Source organism: Ceratotherium simum, unplaced genomic scaffold (genome assembly GCF_057802395.1).
Source record: "Ceratotherium simum simum isolate JZ-2026a unplaced genomic scaffold, ASM5780239v1 HiC_scaffold_43, whole genome shotgun sequence".
Lineage (NCBI taxonomy): Eukaryota > Metazoa > Chordata > Mammalia > Perissodactyla > Rhinocerotidae > Ceratotherium > Ceratotherium simum.
This window is the reverse complement of record NW_028261259.1, coordinates 1554486-1572736: the sequence shown is the minus strand read 5'-3', so window position 1 is coordinate 1572736 and position 18251 is coordinate 1554486. Positions and strand designations below refer to the sequence as shown.

Below are 18251 nucleotides of genomic sequence, written 5' to 3'. Positions count from 1 at the left end.
AGCAACCTACGGGGGGAGGGCCAGAGGGAACGGGGAACCCACACTGGAACAGCCACAGGCAGGTCCAGTCCACATACTACCATAGCGACAGATCAGTTCTCAAGCTCCAGTCAGCATAGAGGACGCTGACAGCGAGGACTGGGTGAGGGTCGCCCCTCCGCACAGTGATGAGGAGAGCAGACCCCGGGATTGACAGGGTCCCATCCTGACCGTTCCCCTAACGAGCCACAGAGCAAGTCCCTCATTTCTAAGAACGCGTTTCCTGCTTTCTCAAGAGGGGATAACGGCAGCATCTGCCAGGGAGTCAGGACTGAACAAGGCAGACTGATCATCAGGACGACAACGGCAGCCACGCTCGGGATACTGCCCCTGCCATGAGAAAGCTAATGCCTATCACACAAGGTGACTCTCTTGTGGACACTAAGGGTGATGCTGGGGACAGACTGCGCGCGTGGGAGACCGAGGTGGGACTTTGCGGAGCCGCACACCTTCATCTTGCAGAGGAGCAGACGTGACTCTGTGCTCCTGCTCTGGGACTCTCGCCTGTGTTCCCTGTCTCTGCCCTCCTCTTGGCGAGCCTTCGGGAACAGGCAGCCAGCACGAGTGAGGAAGGAGGAGAAGGAGAGTGGAAGGGCTTTACCTTGATGGTGGGGATGAAGGCCGTGGAGAGGTGGGAGCAGAGGCGGGGGGCAGGGTGAGCTTGCTGACGTCCTTGTCCTCTCGCAGGGCGCTGGCGATGGCCTGCTGGCACAGCAGCTGCAGGCCGGACACGCGGTGCTCCACACGGACCACGTACGGGGCTGGTCCTGATGCCATCAGCAGCCGCGAGTCCCGGTGTCCCCAGCAGATGGAGATGATGGGGCGCTGCCAGGAAGTGAAGGGAGACTACACTTAAGCTGTCGCTCTCGTAAGCAAAGATCATGCACGCTTGTGTCAAGCCAAATCAAGTGACCTGATAGTTCTTGAGGATATTGGTTTTAAAAAGCACCAGAGAGGATGTTAAATACCATATTACAAAAATTCAGTATTTCCATTGAAAAGCAGTTAGATCCCCAGGCCGCAGCACAAAGCGCTGGAAAAGTTTTACAAAGTTCTTTTACACGTATTATCTCATTGAATTTGGTGCCATAAAACCTAACTCAGCTCTTGTGACGTTTCTCCCAGGAGATGCAATCAGCCTGGGGGACTGTACCGCATACTCCTTACTGAAGCTCTGCTATCTGCAACCCCAAGTAACTGCTGGTAGGTATTCCCATGGCTTGGGGAGGTGGGGAGGAGGCAGACCAGACGGCTCTTCCCTTTTGTCCCCACAGGGAGCATTTTAGAGTCAAACCATCACTGGATTTGGGGTCACGAGCTATGTGACCTGGGAACTATGATGTAACCCTTGGAAGTCTCCTACTTTCTCATGAGCAAAGTGGGAGCTGTGAGGACTAAAGGAGATGAAAGACGTCAAGTGCTCTGGGACCTATCACCAGTTATAACCCATAGATATTAAGTCACTGTTATTCTCAGCCATCCTCGAGCTGATGGGGCAGAAAGAAAGTAGAAAGCTATCTGGAAAGGGGAGAGAGGGGAACACAGCTCCTGTGGCAGCTGCTCGAGGGGTCTGTGGCCATCATTTGCTTTGAAAAGGCAGGCTGAAATCCAAATGTGCAAGTTAGAAACTAGTTGTACTGAAAAAAATCCAAAGCTTTAGGGGTGCCATCTATGTAAGATGAGCCAAGGAAGAAAGAGGGAGGTGGAGGGAGTGATGGGGAAGCAGCGAGGGAATTTCTTCACTCCGATCTGGACAGATGGAGTTCTAATTTAATGAGGTCTTGAGGGGTTTCAATGATCAGAAGTGGGGCTATCAGATCTTTTATATGAATGACAGATAGGAACAGAGTTTTCCCAACACTTTAGTGACAAACATCAAGATAAAAGGAACACATGAAGACGCTTGCTTAAAATAGCCTCCAGGGTCGGCTAATCCTGGTTTGAACTTCAAAACAAAATGCCAGGCTGAAGATAATTCATCTTCCATTTCCATCACAGTGAGGCCAGGCAGCCACAGCCTCGTGGACGAGGACCACGGAGCCTAGAACTCAAGTCTGGGGGCTTCCGGCGTACTTCCAAGATGGGCCTCCTTATGAGAGGATCCCACACGGAGGGTAGACCCCAGAGAGGGGCCTGTTAATTTAGAGCAAGGCAGAATCTCTGCTGAAGACAGGGCAGACAGCACATTAAAAATACACACCAAATGTATTTGGGATCATCAACCCCCTTACGTGCAGGTTAGGACTAAAGTTCTATTCCTACCAAAGTCATGCTTAATCTTAAAGATACACGCCACCCGCCACCCCTGAGCCTCCTAAGATAATATGTACAACTTAGAGCTCAAGTCATGAAGGACAGTTTTCACTTAGCACAATCTGACTGGTTGGAACTGGCTGCAGAAATCTCAGACACTGCTTTCTCCCAATTTCCCATTACTTTTGAGCCCATTTATCTGACATGCCAAGGGTTATGGTGTACGAATTACATATATATATATATTTTTTTATCCTCCTGTGTCCTCCCTCCTTCTGGTTCTGTTTTTCGTAGTAACTATCTCTATGTAACAGTTGATTACAATTTTGGGGAGGATCTTACATACTTATCATAATGACAGTTTTATATATCTCTTACGTCTTTGTACAAAAGAACTTAAACCACTTAGAGTTTCAAACTGGATAAAAATCCTCTCTGTTACATTTACATGTACAATCACTAAGCATCATAACAAAAATAACAATTATGTCTTAAAAACTTACCTACGTTCCAATAGCACATTGAGTTATCTTGATAAGCACATATATTATCTCATTTAATCTTAACTCTACCACGTAGGCATCACTATTCCTATTTAACATATGAGGAAACTGAGCTAAGAGAAGCTAAGTAACTGGGTTACAGCCACTAAACAGGAGAGCTGCAATTCTCACCCGTTTCCCTCTCAACCCCACAGCTTATGCTCATCTTACTACAAGGTGCCACCACTCTTTTTTTGTTTTTTTTTTGTGAGGGAGATCAGCCCTGAGCTAACATCCATGCTAATCCTCCTCTTTTTGCTGAGGAAGACCGGCTCTGAGCTAACATCTATTGCCAATCCTTCTCCTTTTTGTTTTCTTCCCCAAAGCCCCAGTAGATAGTTGGATGTCATAGTTGCACAGCCTTCTAGTTGCTGTATGTGGGATGCGGCCTCAGCATGGCCGGAGAAGCAGTGAGTTGGTGCGCGCCTGGATCCGAACCGGGGCCGCCAGTAGCGGAGCGCGCGCACTTAACCGCTAAGCCACGGGGCCGGCCCGGGGCCGCCTCTCTTAAGTGTCAGTATAGCGATACAACCACCTGAGAACGCGTAATGGCCCACTACCAAACTTAACTGTCTGCCCATCACAGATAATAACGAGCCCAAATTCTCCCCTCTGGTCTCCCCTTAGTTCATTTGCTCAAGGCCATTTTACCCAGAAACAAACCGAACAACATGTCTGTAGAAGAGACACACAGACAAGAGGAGAAACAAGCCGCATAAACAGCCAGCCAAGGGACAGGGACTGGAATGATTCCTCACGGCAGAAAAGGATCCAGAGGTCACGTGGGCCCACAAGCAGGGATAAAGTAGCCAAGGAGTCCTGGTAGATGAGCAGGAAGCAGCAGTGGGACAGCCTGTCTCCGAGGTGAGGAAGGACCGTGCTACTTCATGCTGGGCCTTGCATCAAGGAGAAAACACAACTGCTTGTTGTGTTTGTACTTGTGATGCAGACAGACCCTAATGAAGTAAATTGTTTACTGATTTTTTTATTGTTTCTGTGTCAATAGTTTGTCTGAGGATTAAAAAGTAAGCCGCATTGTTTGGTGGAGAGCCCTACAGGAAGTGGGAACAGCTTAGTCTTACTTTGTGGTGCTTTAGCGTGGCAACAGGCTCTTCTTCGTGGTAAGTGTTTGGTTGATATATTCAGCTTGATTATTGGGACTTGAAAAAAATATAATAAAGTACTTTTTATCCAGAATGATTCATTTAAGGAAATAGCAGTAACTAAGAATATACTTTTGGTCTTTCTTTTAATCCTCCCTGCTTGATATTTTAATGAATCTCAATATAAACGAATACTCAAGTGGTTGTGCCTTTATTACATTATTAATCTTTGACTATTATCTTTTTGTAAGTTATGTAAATTGATGATAATTTCTCTATAAATGTCTCTGACAGCATAAGTGTTTCTCTCCTGTCCTAATTTGATGCTACAGATAGGGTGACCAACTTGTCCAGATTTGCCAGGTACTTTCCCAGGTTTAGCCCTGAAAATCTTACAGCCTGGGGGACCTCCCAATCCTGGGCAAATTCGAGTGGTTGCTCACTCTAGCTGCAGAGGATGATGAATGTTTGTTTAATTAGAAATATTGTGAATAGAGGTTCTTTCACTTTGAGGGAAGCCAGCGGATGAAAGCTTAAGCGAAAAAGCTGAAGTGCCGTTGTCACGTCGTTGTACGTGCCACTCAAAGAGTGTGACAAACGATGGCGAGGACCGAGGAGCTTCACGTCATTTCAACAGTCCAAGTACACCACCTTCTGAAAGAAATGGCACTTCATCAACTTGTCAAGGTAGGTTATATTTTTGCCTGGGTCTGTTGGTATGTGTAATAGGAACCTTCATTACTGTTGTTATGAGACCTAATTTGATAAATTTGATGAGCATAATTCATTAGGTACCTCCATCTAATTTCTCTGGAATTACTTTTAGATAACACAAGAGTGGTCAGAAATCCTTGGACTACTTTATTCTTGGCTTGGCTTTTAATTGATTTGGACATTTTGCTAGCTTAAATCATTTTTTGAAGCAGGCAAGGCAAAATAAATGATATTCAGAAATTGATGTTATTTGTAGGCAGGATTGTTAATTATAAGTTAGAATTTTAGAAAACATTGATTTGTATTGTAAGACAAAATCTAGTTAGCCTCATTCATTCTTGATAAGTTTGCATGAACTTCTGAAGCCAGTATCCTGCATGAGGATGAGATATGTTTTAGGTGTGATCCTTGAATAGTTCTAATTAGATTTATTTAAGTGAAATATATTAAGAATAACATAAGACTCTTAATTTTTAAAAAATATTTCTCTGGCTTTGACTATATGGAAAAGATTGGTCGTTATTTGCCTAAGCCAGAAACCTAGGAGACATCCTGTACACGTTGCTCTGCCTTATTTCTCCGTGCAAATCTCTATCTCCATTGACAACTCCCTGGTCCAAACTACCGTCTCTTGTTTAGAGCATGCACTAACTTCTTTTCCTGCTTTCACTCATGCCATCCTTTCACTAATCACTGGCAGGGAGAAAAGAGGTGGCCATGACTGACTGAAGTCTCAACGTATCCACTTCCTAAAACCAAGAATGGAGTCATCTTGCTCTAAAGCACATGACTATGTGTGGAGGAGGGTGGCTGCTGGAACCCAAGTGTGATTCTGTTAGGAGTGAGGAAGAGGAGATGGAATAGTTACTGGAGAGGTGACCAATAGTGTTGTCTACACTGTTTTGACCCTTAGCCCTTTTGACTTTCTTTCCATTCCTTCAAAGGGTCATGCTTTCTTCTGCCTCAGAGCCTTTGCTTGTGTTAGTGTCTCTTCTGAGGAAAGTTACATCTTCAACTTGTTATCCTCCTCTTCCATTAGGTATCGCTTACATTTCACTTCCTTGAGGGAGCCATGCTGACCTTTCCGTTAGATCAGATTTGGTTTCCCTGTTATTTTGTGTCATCTCACTGTGTTTGTCTCCTTCACAGCACTTGTCTGTGAAGTGTTTATTATCCATGTGTCTGTGTGCATCTTTTATTGATCTCTGCTTCCCCTAGCAGACTGTGTTCTCCATGAGGTCAGGAGCCATGTCAGTTTGCTTACCATTGTAACCCTGGAACCTGGCAGAGTGCTTGGCGTATAGTAGGTGCTAGATAACTATTTGTTGTGTGAATGAATGGAGTTGATTTTGAGCTAATTATAGAAACTCTGGTTTATAATATTTATATACAACCTGTATTTTTTTTAGAAAAGCTTTATTGAAACATACTTGACAAAACAAACTGCATTTATTTAAATGGTAGGCTTTGGGGTCCTCGCGTCAGGGCCTGTGCAGGGCCCTCCTGGCGAATCGCGGCGCGCGCTGCCTCGCCGCCCCCTCGCGCGGGGAGGGGGGGGCCGAGGCGGCGGCGCCTGCGCGCAGGGTGCCTTGTCCCAAGTTCACGTGTCTGGAGGGTGGGACTGCGGGTCTCTGCTTGCAACGCGGCGCTAGAGCGGAGCGTGGGCTGAGGCGGCCGGAGTCATGGCAGGACAGGCATTTAGAGAGTCTCTTCCCCTCTTTGACGGAGTTTTGGTTGAAAGGAGTGCAGCCGAAACTGTAACCAAAGGAGGCATTATGCTTCCAGAAAAATCTCAAGGAAAAGTATTGCAAGCAACAGCAGTAGCTCTTGGATCGGGCTCTAAAGGAAAGAGTGGAGAGATTCAACCAGTTAGTGTGAAAGTGGGAGATAAAGTTCTTCTCCTAGAGTACGGAGGCACCAAAGTAGCTCTAGACGACAAGGATTATTTCTTATTTAGAGATGGTGACATTCTTGGAAAGTATGTAGACTGAAATGAATCACTATTGAAATGGCATCACGTGAAGCTGCCCATTCCACTGAAGTACTGACATCTTTCATCATGTAAATAATTTCCATGTCTCTCTTTTATAATAAACTAATGATATCCAAACTAATGACATCCCGTGTCTCTAAAATTTAGTTTCACTGTACTGATATAAACATTTCCAAATAAAAATATGTAAATGAAAAAATATAAAATAAAATAAATGGTATGCTTTGATAAGTTATGGCATCCACCATAAGGTGTACCTCCATGAAACTTGCAGTCAGCGTCAAGATAGTGAACATATCCACTACCTTCAAAAGTTTTCTCATGCACCTTTGTTATCCCTCCTTCCCACCCCTCTGTGACTTTCTCTCCCCAAACAACCACTGATTTGCTTTCTATCACTATAGATTAGTTTGCATTTTCTAGAGTTTATATAAATGGAATCAGACAATTTGTACACCAATTTTGTCTAGCTTCTGTCACTTAACATAATTCTTTTGAAATTCATCCATGTTGTGTGTGTCAACAGTTTGTTCCTTTGTGTTGCTGAGTAAGGTTCTGTTCTATGGATATACTACAAATTGTTTATCCAGTCACGTGTTGATGTATATGTGAGTTGTTTCTAGTTTTGGGCTATTACAAATAAAGCTGCTATGAACATTTGTATGTAAGTCTTTGTTATGGACATGTGCTTTCCTTTTTATGGGCAAATACATAAGAGTAGAATGAGTGGATCACTTATGTTTAACTCTTTAAGAAACTTCCAAACTGTTACCCAAAGTGTTTATACATTATACCATTTTACATTCCCACCAGCAGTGTCCGAGAGTTCCCATTTCTCTACATCTTTGCTTACACTTGGTATGGTCAGTCTTGTCTGCCATTCTAATAGGCATGTAGTGTGGTATCTCATTGTGGTTTTAATTTGCATTTCCCTGATGACTTATGATGTTGAGCGTCTTTTCATGTGCTTATGAGCCATCTGTATATCTTCTCTGATAAAATGTCTTTTTGAAACTTTTGCCTGTTTTTTTTTTCTTATTGTTAAGTTTTGAGAGTTCTTTATATATTTTGAATACAAGTGTTTTTCTATCAAATATAGTTTTAGGTTTTACTGTTAGGTCTAAAATCCATTTCGAGTTATTTTTGGTATATGGTGTGAGGTATGGATCCAAGTTCATTTATTTTGCCTATGGATATCTCATTGTTCAGCACCATTTATTGAAAAGGCTATCCTTTATCCACTGCATTGCCTTTGTTCCTTGGTAAAAAATCAGTTGTCAATATATACACAACTTGCATTTTAGCATCATTGTGAGTTTGGGCTGTTTAGAATAGTCTCTTGAAGCATCAGATGCGATAAATCAGGGTTGGATTCTTTCTATTTTTAAGCAAATTCTTTAGTAAGATATAAGCTAAATACAGAAAAGCATACAAATCCTAAGTGTATAGCTTGATGAATTTTCACAAAGTAAACACACTCGTGTATCTACCACCTAGATAAAAATAGGACATTACCAACACCCTACAGCCCCTTCTTATGCTCTTTTCTAGTCACTATCCTTTCTCTCCACAGGTATTGGCTATCCTCCCTTCTGTCACCATTGATGAGTTTTGCCTCTTTATAGAAATGGAGTGATATCTGTACTCTTGAGTCTGCGTACTTTTGCTTAACATTGTATTTTGGGGATTCATTTGTGTTGTTGCATATAGTAGTAGTTCTTGTTGTGGTATATTATTTACTTCTATGAACATATCACAGTTTATTAATCCGTTCTGCAGTTATTAGACATTTGGATGGTTTCTACATTAGACTTTTAATGCTTTTATGAACATTCTTGTTCATTCTTTTGCAAATAGGTAAGTATTTTCTGTTGGATATATCCCTAGGAATGGCATTGCTGGTCATAGTGTATGGATATGTTCAGCTATAGTAGAGACTGCCAACATTTTCCAAAGTGGTTGAACCAGTTTATGCAACCCCTTCCCTACATCCAGTAGTATATGGGAATTACGTTGTTCAGCATTCTTGTTAACACTTGATATGTCCAGTCTTCTAAAATTTTAGCCATTCTGGTGCATGGATGGTGTTCTCGTGAGTTTGAATTGGTATTTCTCTGGTGACTAATGAGGTTGAGCATCTTTTTATATGTTTATTGGTCATTTGAATATTCCTTTTAGTGAATTGCCTATTTAGATTGCCCATATTTCTATTGGGTTGTTTCTTACTGATTTCTATGAGTTTCTTTTTTTTTTTTAAATATCTTCTGGATATGTCTTGTTTCTTTATAACTTTGTATTTTAAAGACTTAACCCCTCCAATAAGCTTCCTGCAAATGTCCCTGCTGTAGAGAAGAGGAAGATAAGCCTTTTGGTCTATGCAAATAATATGATTTTTTTTTAATCAATTGGGGTAAATCTCATTTGGCACATGGCAGTTCAGTTTTTCTAAAACTAAATTATTGTTTTTGGTAGACGTTCCCTGGCCTTTAATGGGCCCATGCAAATTTGCCCCTTGATTTATTTGGGACAGGGTTTCTCAAAAGTGGCACTATTAAAATTTGAATTGGATAATTCTTTGTTGTGGCAGCTGTCCTGTGCACTGTGGGGTGCTTAGCAGCATCTCCCAGGCCTCAACCCACTAGAGGCCAGTAGTACCTACCCCCCACTTTGTGACAACCAAAAATGTTTCCAGACGTTGCTGAATGTCCCTGGGGTGGGAGGTGGGGGTGTTAAAATTGCCCCGGTCGAGAAACACTGATCTAGATTTGTTTTGTGGGTATTTTACCAGTTTGCCAGGAAATTACAGAGCTCAAAATTACGTGTCTTTTCTAAAATACATATGGAAATACAAAGGACTAAGAATAGCCAAGATATTTTTTAAGCAGCAGGTCAAGGTGAGAAGACTTGATCTATGAGATATCCTGATTTATTATATATAAAGCTATAGTAACTAAAGCACTTTGGTATTAGCACAGTGTTAGACCAGTGGAAAACAGTAGAGAACCCAAATCCAGTTCCACGTGTATCCAGAAACTTGATTTCTTTTAATAGAAGTGCTCTTACAGAGCAGAGGGCAAAGGAGGGGCGTTTCTTTAAGTGGTCCTGGGACTATTAGATATCAGTATGGAAAAAATTCAAATTGGAACCCTACTTTACTCCGTACACAAAAATCCATTCCAGGTGGATTAAAGACCTAGGCATGAAAGGCAAAACTATTAAGATGTTAGAATATAGTGGTTTTCAAACGATGTTCTTAAGAGTCTTAGAAAAAACATGGCTTGTAGTGGGAAGGGGACAGTGGATCAGGGAAGTTCTAGGTCTTGCGTGCTCTTTTGGAAATTTTAAACGCTATTTCTTAAAAAACTGTAGTCCTCCTCAGAAAAGGCTTGAAAACCCGTGCTGTGTGGCATAGATAGCCTTCTGTGTTTGTGCAGACTCAAACTTGTTTTTTTTTTGAAAATAGTATTGGACTTGCTTATAGGGCTTTCTCCCCTAGTAGTCTGTAAATCCTTCAAGGCCAGGGACTGGTTTTTTTTCATTGTTTTTCCATGGGGTCTGGAATTGTATGGACTCAATAAAATAAATGCTTGTTAAATGAATTCAAGAACTGGGAGTGGAGGGAATGTATAGAGAAGAGCAGAGAGGAAGGAAGGTGCTTTGAAGAACACTCTCATTTACAGAAAGGGAGAAACCAATGTATTTGAATAGTTAAGAACCGTGTTACAGATATTAAAGAGAAAGCAAATGCATTTATTCTGTTGCAAGAATACAGAGTGTTATGTTTGGCTGTATACCTAGAGGTTATGCTTATGGATTTTAGAATCAGACAGCAGGAGTCAGTCCTATCTAGGCTCTGCCTCTTACTAGCTAAACAATATTGGGCATGAACTTGACTTCTTTAAAACCTAGTATTCGCACTTATAAAATGGGAATAATATTATTCGGTGATTTAAGAGGTCGTTGATGACCTTGAGCTAGAGCTTTCCGTATTGTGGGATTAAAAGCTAGATTATAGGAGCTTGATTCTACTATATTGTTAAGCCTAAAGAACATTGAGAAGCTTAGTAGGAAACAAACATTGAGACACTGTAAAGAACGATTTTTATAGAAATGAAATACATTTTCTTGAGAGAATCTTACAGTTATATTTTTTAAGCCACGTTATTGGGAGTGGTCTACAAAAGCATAAAGCTACAATTGGACTTTCCTGTTGAAAGTATATTTCTCAAAATGTTTGCTATCTCTTTGTTAAGGTAAACTGAGTGGTAAAGTGCTTTTAAACATGTTGAGCATTTCATGTTTTAAAGTATGTTAGGAAATTTTTAGAAATAAATCATACATCTTGATTCCAATATTTTTCTAGAAAAATTTCCTGGAGCAACCCCTGATGGCCTAGCGGTTAAAGTTTGGCATGCTCCGCTTCAGAGTCTCAGGTTCAGTTCCCAGGCGCGAACCACACCACTCATCTCTCATTGACTATGCTGTGGCAGTGGCTCATGTAGAAGAACTAGAAGGATTTACACGTAGAATATAGAACTATGTAGTGGGGCTTTGGGAAGGGAGAAAGAAGAGAGGCAGATTGGCAACAGATGTTAGCTCAGGGCAAATCTTTCCAAGCAGGGAAAAAAAAGAAAAAGAAAAATTGCCTAAGTGTAAGTTATTTATACTCATATTTTATGACTTCTTATATAAGACTCTCCTGAAAAAAACTATACTGGCTGCAAAGCTATCTGCCAATAAACAGGTATCCATATGGAGAGATGAAAATGGTGATTTTCAAGTAGAGAAGAATTCAACCCTTATAAACTACACAGTAGGTAAACAGAGTTTGTTGGCAGTGAAGTATTCCCGTTAGTTCTAGTAGAACAAGGTAGCCAAGCATCAATCAAGATTTCAGTGGTGCTTGTAGAGAGTAGTTGGGTCATGTCACAGACGTAAATTGTAAATTATTGTAACTTCATTTTATATAGTTACTCATTACAAAGGAGTTTATTATTATACTAGATTATTGAGGCTAACATCATTAAAATGAAACTGCATGGTGCTTTCTTATATAAGAGGAATTTGACAGTAAACTATTTACTTAAGGCATATACTGATAGTATAGCTACTTTGTACTTTTAATTCTTCTGTGGTTTTGATCTAATAATGGCATTTTGGGGGGTCAAAATACCTTTTTTTAGAAACCTTGATGCAAGCATATGCTGTCTTCAAAATCTTACTTCAAATAAAGCAATAGAGGCAAGTTGGAAGTAAAAGCATGGAATACATAAACAAAATAATAAGGGAATTATGGTGCCAGTTATCAATGGATTGCCCCTGTGTAACAACATCAGAGTGTTGCCCTCTATTGTCTGTTCTGCAATAATGGAGCTGCACCCAGTAGACATTTCTCTTTTGCACCTGGCAGGGGTTAAGCTTTTGTCAGAGAAGGTTTAGGACAAAGGGCCTTCCATCCTAATTCCAGGGTGCTTCCATTCTTTTCTTTTTCTTTCTCCTGCAGTACAACCAGCAGTGGCACAATTCAGGGGTGTCTACAGGGACTCACCCACAGTGGGTGATCCACAGTGGATTCAGTGGATCCCCTTGGATGGCTTAATAAGGAGAATGAGTGGCACCGCTGCAAGTGGAATCCCAGTGAATCCAGTAGGCATCCCAGCCTCAGCCTACCTGCCCCTGGGAGGGGACAGGGCTTTCCTGTTTGCCAGTCTCAGCCTGCTGTTCCCTACCTGCTGAGCTCTGCCCTGACCAGGGACTGGTACTGGCCTTGGGAAACATGACAATCTTCTCCACCATCCCTGTGCTGCAATCATTCCTTCTCCAACAAGGCCTGAAGGCAGCCTTGGCGAGGTGGTCCTCTCCCAAATTTGTTTCTTTCTTAACTACTCTACTGTAATTCTGGGCTATTCTCTATAGTTCCCTTTAAAGGTTTATGGTTAATTGTTCATTATATAAACTGTCCCTGCTCAATCTATTGGTTGGTTTCCGTGTCCTGATTGAACACTGATTCTTATCATTATATATTATTTTATAGGGTGTTAGTGCTAAGGGAAAAATGAAAGGGGAACAAGTTGGATAGGGAGTGTCAGGACAAGAGGATAGTTTATATTTTAAATGACATGGTCAATACAGCCTCACCAAGATGACATTTGAACACAGAATTAAAGGTAGTGAAGAAGATGAGGCATGAAATCATCATGTGGAAGAGGATTCCAAGTGGAAGGAACATAGAGTACAAATCTACAGGTGGGAGAGTGCCTGGCATGTACCAGGAGCATAATGGAGGGCAGAGGGACTGGAGCAAATGGTACAGGGGATGACTGGCCAAAGATGATGTCAGAGAGTGTGGGACCAACTGTATTGGGCTTGAGGTCCATCATAAGGACTTGAACTTTCCCCCTGAGAGAAATGGAGAGCCCCTTGAGAGATTTCACAATGTCAGGGTGTGACATCTGGTTTTAAAGCGTCACTCCAATTGGTGCATTGAGGATAGATTGCGGGTCAAATATAGAGGCAGAGAAACCAGTTAGAAGGATACAGCGATAATCCAGGCCAGAACAATGGTGCAATGTGGTCCACCCAGCCATCAGGGAGTAACAGGGTGTGGACTTACATACCCACCGCAAGCAAAGAAAAAACTAGTCCAAATACCTGATATGATTATTTCGCTAATGATCAGTCTACATATGCAGTGGGTGAAAGTCCACAAGGCCAGAGAAAAGCAACCTTCATGTAAAGAAAAATTCTAAGGAACTGTAAGTCACACCACCTGCAACAACCACAGATTCTAGAATTATTTGAGATGCCAAGACAATGAGGAGGGAATAATCTTTTCAACAAGTAGTGCTGGGACAGGTGGATATCCACATGTGAAAGAATAAAGGTGAACCCCTACCTCACACCATATAAAAAAATGTTACATCTTCTTACCATCAAAGATTTTGTAAATGTAAGACCTAAAACTATAAAACTCTTGGAAGAAAACATGGCCCTGGATTAGGCAATGTTTTTGTAATTGTGGCACCCAACACATAAGCAACCAAAGGGAAAACAGATCAATTAAACTTCATGAAAAGTAAAACTTGAGTGCGTTGAAAGACACGATCAGGAAAGCGAAAAGACGACTCACAGAAGGGGAGAATATGTTTACAGATCTTTACATATCTGATAAAGGTCTACTATTGAGAATATATAATACATTCTCCCCTCTCAACAATAAAATACAAATAGCACAATGAAAAATGGGCAATGCGTTTGGATAGGCATTTCTCCACAAGAGATACATGCCTGCCTGGTGCTGTGCTGTCCCTGCCTGAGGCTGCAGTTCCTGTGCTGGCCATCAGGTGGCAGCCTCCTGTGTCAGTGGTGCCCACTGAACCTTGCTGGAGCAATTTGGGGAAAGGAGGATTCATGCAGAAGTCATGCTGACCCTCCGCCTGCCTCAGGACCCACTTGCACTTCCTATTACTAGTGTTCCTCTTCACCAACTGAGTGGAGCAAAAGCAGGAAGGAGGGATCCAAGATGCCCCTATTTGTTCATTCGGCAGCTATGTGTCAAGCCATCACCCTGGGCCGGGAGCCCTGGTGGGCCCAAGGGTGGTGCTGAAATCTACCCAGTGGTCCCTGCCCACCAGGAGCTCAGTCTGGAGGCAGATGGACAAAAGCACAAAATCAGAGACACGTGAAAGAGAAGAGCATGAACTGGAATGAAAATAAAGAGTGTCTTGCATGGAGGGCTGGGGTCTCACTGGGTAGGAGGGTCTGAAAGGCCTGACTGAGGTGACATTTGCTGTGACCAGAATGACATGAGGACCCAGCACTGCACTCACCTGTGATCAGCGTGCCAGGGAGAAGGCACTGCTGGTGTGGAGACACCCAGGCAGAAGTGAGTTTGGCCAGAGGAGGTTAGAGAGGTGGGCACTGTGGCTGCAGAGAACCTGGAGGAGAGGAGGGAGAAGGGCAGGCCAGACCTGGGAACTGGGAGATGGTGTGAGGTGTCTCCTCCTCTCTGACAACACTGCTCCCCACCCTGCATCTGTAAACCGCAAATATTCACTCTCTCTCCATCGCTGTGGACCAGGAATCCTGCACAACTGAGCTGGAGCCTCTGCTCATGACGACTTCCAGGTTGGGGCTGTGGCCTCCACTGAGGCTGGACCAGGGTGAGATGTGCTGTCAAGCTTACTCCTGTGGGCTTGGTCAGGATCAGCTTCACTGAGAGCCTGGCTCCTTTCTGTCTGTTGGCCAGGGCACTCCCTTGGTTTTCTTCTGCATGGGCCTCTGCATAGGGAGCTCAGGACGTCCATGTATGTCCCCAGGTCCAGGGGTTAGACAGACTGAGAGAGGGGAACAAGGGGAGAGGGAAGAGGGAACACAAGAGAGCAAGTGAGAGAGAATGACAGCCTCGGTGATGGAATCTGGGAAGGGTCGTCCTGTCACTTGTGCTGGGTCTGCTGGTCAGAAGCCAGTCCCTAAGCAGTCAGTGGTCCACAGGGACGTATAGAACAGGCAGGGAGATCATCCCTGCAGGGGCACACTGACCTTGACTCGAGTGTCCTGGTGGCGAAAGGCTCCCTTCCTACCTGGGCTGATCCTGCGTTGAGCTCAGATCCTCCTCCTTGGGAGTGTTGCTCATCGCGGCCGGGTGTGCTCTGCCGGGTTCCCTGGGCTCCTGTCCCTCCAGGAGGGAGCTGAACACCGAGGGGCCTGAGGCCAGAGCAAGCAGGGACCACTCCACCCTCCCAGCTCATTTGCTTCCTTCCCCAGGAGGGCCGACTCCTCAGGAGCCTCTCCTCACTGCTCACCATCTTCTCTGCTCTGAGAGCACCTCATTTCAGCCTCTGAAGAAGACCTGGGGAGAAGTTTCCAGGTGGGAAGGCCTCTCTCCATGGGAGCCCCAGAGTGGACAGGGACCTTCGACAGGGCTGGGCATTGTCCCCTCAGTCAACTTGGACTTCCTGGGAGGCAGCAACACCTGGGGGCAGGGCCCAGGCTGGTGGCAGGTCTCTAAGCATCCCCACAATGCCCATCTTCCTGGTCTCACCTGATTGAGCACAGGCCTGCACAAGCACACAACCTTTCAGACCCCCTGGGGTTATGTGCAGCCCATCAAGGCCGCTGTGTCTGTCTCATTGTGTGCTTGTCCGTCTCACCTTCCTGGCTGATTCGCTGCTCTGTTCTAGATCCAACCTCAGGCAGCTGCAAAGTTGACCTTCCACGTCAGCTTGCCACTGAGATGGCTACTGTTTCCAGGAATGCTTAGGGGCCGGGCTTTGCCCACGCATGGCGACATCAAGTGGGCAACCTCTGACAGTGAAGCCACCCCCATTCAGGCTTGCGCCGCTCACAGGGCCGTCACACTGAGGGGGTGGGGACGGGACCTGCCCTGGGCAAAAACACCACGACTCTCACTGTTCTTCCCTCAGCTTCAAATGCTCCTCAGTTGGCTGTATGTCTTTGGTCTCTTCCCAGAGGTTGTTTTCTGACAGCACGTCCGGTGTGATCATGGCTTTCCGGGAAGAGGATTGGCTGAATTCCTCACTCAACCATTCGGTGCGTCCTGCCGACCCACGCCGATCACTTTCTGAAGGCGCATCCTTTCAGCAATCTGAGGACCCAAGATTGTGAGTCTGTGTCCTGGAGGGATTTTGAGAAGAGCTGGTGGGATGGCAGTATTGCAAAGCATAAAGTCTTGCTTCCAGAAAGCTCTCTGGGATCCTCATCATCTTGCTGTTTTGGAGTCAAAGCCCTGAGATCTTTAAAAAGCCAGCAATGTTAGAACATGGGCAGGACAAACAAAAGTCTCTGGGCTCCAACACCAACTAAAATATTCTGAATTTCTAGTAACCTGAGACGAGTGGAAAGGAGTTGGGAGTGTGGAGTGGAGGGGCGGTTTGGGCCAACTACGCATCTGGGAGGAGAAATGCCATGCAGAGCAGCCTTTCTGGGGGCATAAGTGTGGGACATGTGTGCAGACCCCCGTTGCAGACATTGCTGCTGCTGCCCTTCAGTTCCCTCAGCCCACTTGAGTCCCTGCAGTCCCTGGGAGCCAGTCCCCATCAGGCCCACAGTGTCCCCCTGGAGCACCTGCATCCACTCTCTGCCTGAGGGCTCTCTCCTGCACCGGGAGCTTCCTCTCCTGCAAGCCTGTGCCAGCCTGTAGCACAGAAGCCTTCATGACCCGGGGTAAACCCTCCACCCACGGGGACAGAGCCAGTCCGGGTGGGATCTCGTCTCCCAACAGGACTAGGATGGATGCTCACCTCAGTGCTCCCTCGTCAGGCCCCGCACTGGCTCTCCTCCTCCAGGCTCCCTTCCCCATGGCCTCCCTCGGGCCTCCTCCATCACCTGCAAACAAACCACTTGCCCTACATCCTTGTCTGCTTTGGGGCCCAAACTCTGCTGAGGCTCCACGCTAGCTGTGACTTGGAGCAGGTTGTCCAGCCTTCTGGACTTGAGCTTCCTCACCTGTAAGATGGGGACAAAAGGCCTGCTTCCCGGAGTCGTCAGAGGAGTCACAGCGTGGGAAGATGCAAACCGCTGCAAAGAAGGATGCCCGGTGATCACCCAGTGAAAACACCAACCTTGCCAAAGAAACAGGAGCTCGTGAGGCTGAGGGAGGAATGCGGGCAGCCTGTCCAAACAACGTGGAGAGTCACTGACGAGTGTGGCCGTGCAGGGTAGGCCCCCGAACAGTGGAAGAGCCATTCGACAAGGAGGGTGACAGGACAGAGGCTTCCAAGGAGAAAGATTTAAGTGTCGGAGGATCACAGAGGCCTTAGGAAAATCATGAGGCCCTGGAACATGTTTACTGAAATGCTATTATTGGCTGGAAGAATGTGTTACAAATACCCAGTCCACTCTGGATTACTTCTCATTGGTTGTAGGAATGAGTGCACACTTGTGATTAGAACCCACATTTTGTTAAATGTAGGATATCTTTATTTTTCTTAACTTTTAATTATTTTTTTTGTCGATGAAGTGCCAAGCATGGGTTTTCTCCGTTCTTTTCTTTGCATGGGTGGCCTCTACTTTCAGAAGTGGATTCCTGGTGCTCATCACCCCTGCTAACCCGAGGGACAGCCCTCTTTCAGGTCACACAGTGGATGTGAGCTCCAGGTGGGCAGGGACCACGTGGGGTCATACTCACTGGTGAAGTTACAGTGCTCGGCCCATGGCAGGGACCAGAACGTATTGGCTGAATGAGTGAGTGAAACAATGATCGAATGCATGAATGAGTACATGAGTGCAGGAGTGAGTGAGTGAAGGAATGAGTGAAGGAATGACTGGGTGAATGAAGCAATAAGTGAGTAAACCACAGAAGCTGGATCCACACAGGAGGAGCCTTTATCTGTGGCGGGCTCACAGAGGGTCACAGCACAAGCCCTGGACGGTGGCACGGAGCATGTCCAGCTGTCCTCCCAGCGCTGAGCCTCCATCACCTGCAACACAGTGTGGTCCTGGATCTTCTTCAGCTCCTCCTCAAACAATGCTGAATGTTCCCAGGAGCAGGGCAGCAGGAAGGGAACCTGAGGAGGGACTTCCCAGACCCTGCGCCCTGGAGGACCACTGTGACAGCCTGGCAGGGGGCTCTTAACACGCTCCGGG

General features: G+C 45.0%; 3 long non-coding RNA genes and 1 pseudogene across 3 annotated transcripts; all 4 read left to right on the top strand.

The window, feature by feature from the left end:
* Window positions 1–720: 720 nt before the first annotated feature.
* LOC147911350 (uncharacterized) lies at window positions 721–3738 on the top strand. Its single transcript, XR_015551164.1, has 3 exons — window positions 721–907; window positions 1165–1242; window positions 3462–3738. It is a non-coding gene; the product is annotated as an uncharacterized LOC147911350 (long non-coding RNA).
* Window positions 3739–3853: 115 nt separating this feature from the next.
* LOC106803930 (uncharacterized) lies at window positions 3854–12618 on the top strand. Its single transcript, XR_015551031.1, has 3 exons — window positions 3854–3955; window positions 4451–4624; window positions 12148–12618. It is a non-coding gene; the product is annotated as an uncharacterized LOC106803930 (long non-coding RNA).
* Window positions 6316–6831, top strand: LOC147911349 (10 kDa heat shock protein, mitochondrial pseudogene; annotated as a pseudogene).
* Window positions 12619–14035: 1417 nt separating the features above from the next.
* LOC147911348 (uncharacterized) lies at window positions 14036–17999 on the top strand. Its single transcript, XR_015551032.1, has 4 exons — window positions 14036–14529; window positions 14725–14806; window positions 15411–15513; window positions 16116–17999. It is a non-coding gene; the product is annotated as an uncharacterized LOC147911348 (long non-coding RNA).
* The last annotated feature ends 252 nt before the right edge of the window (window positions 18000–18251 follow it).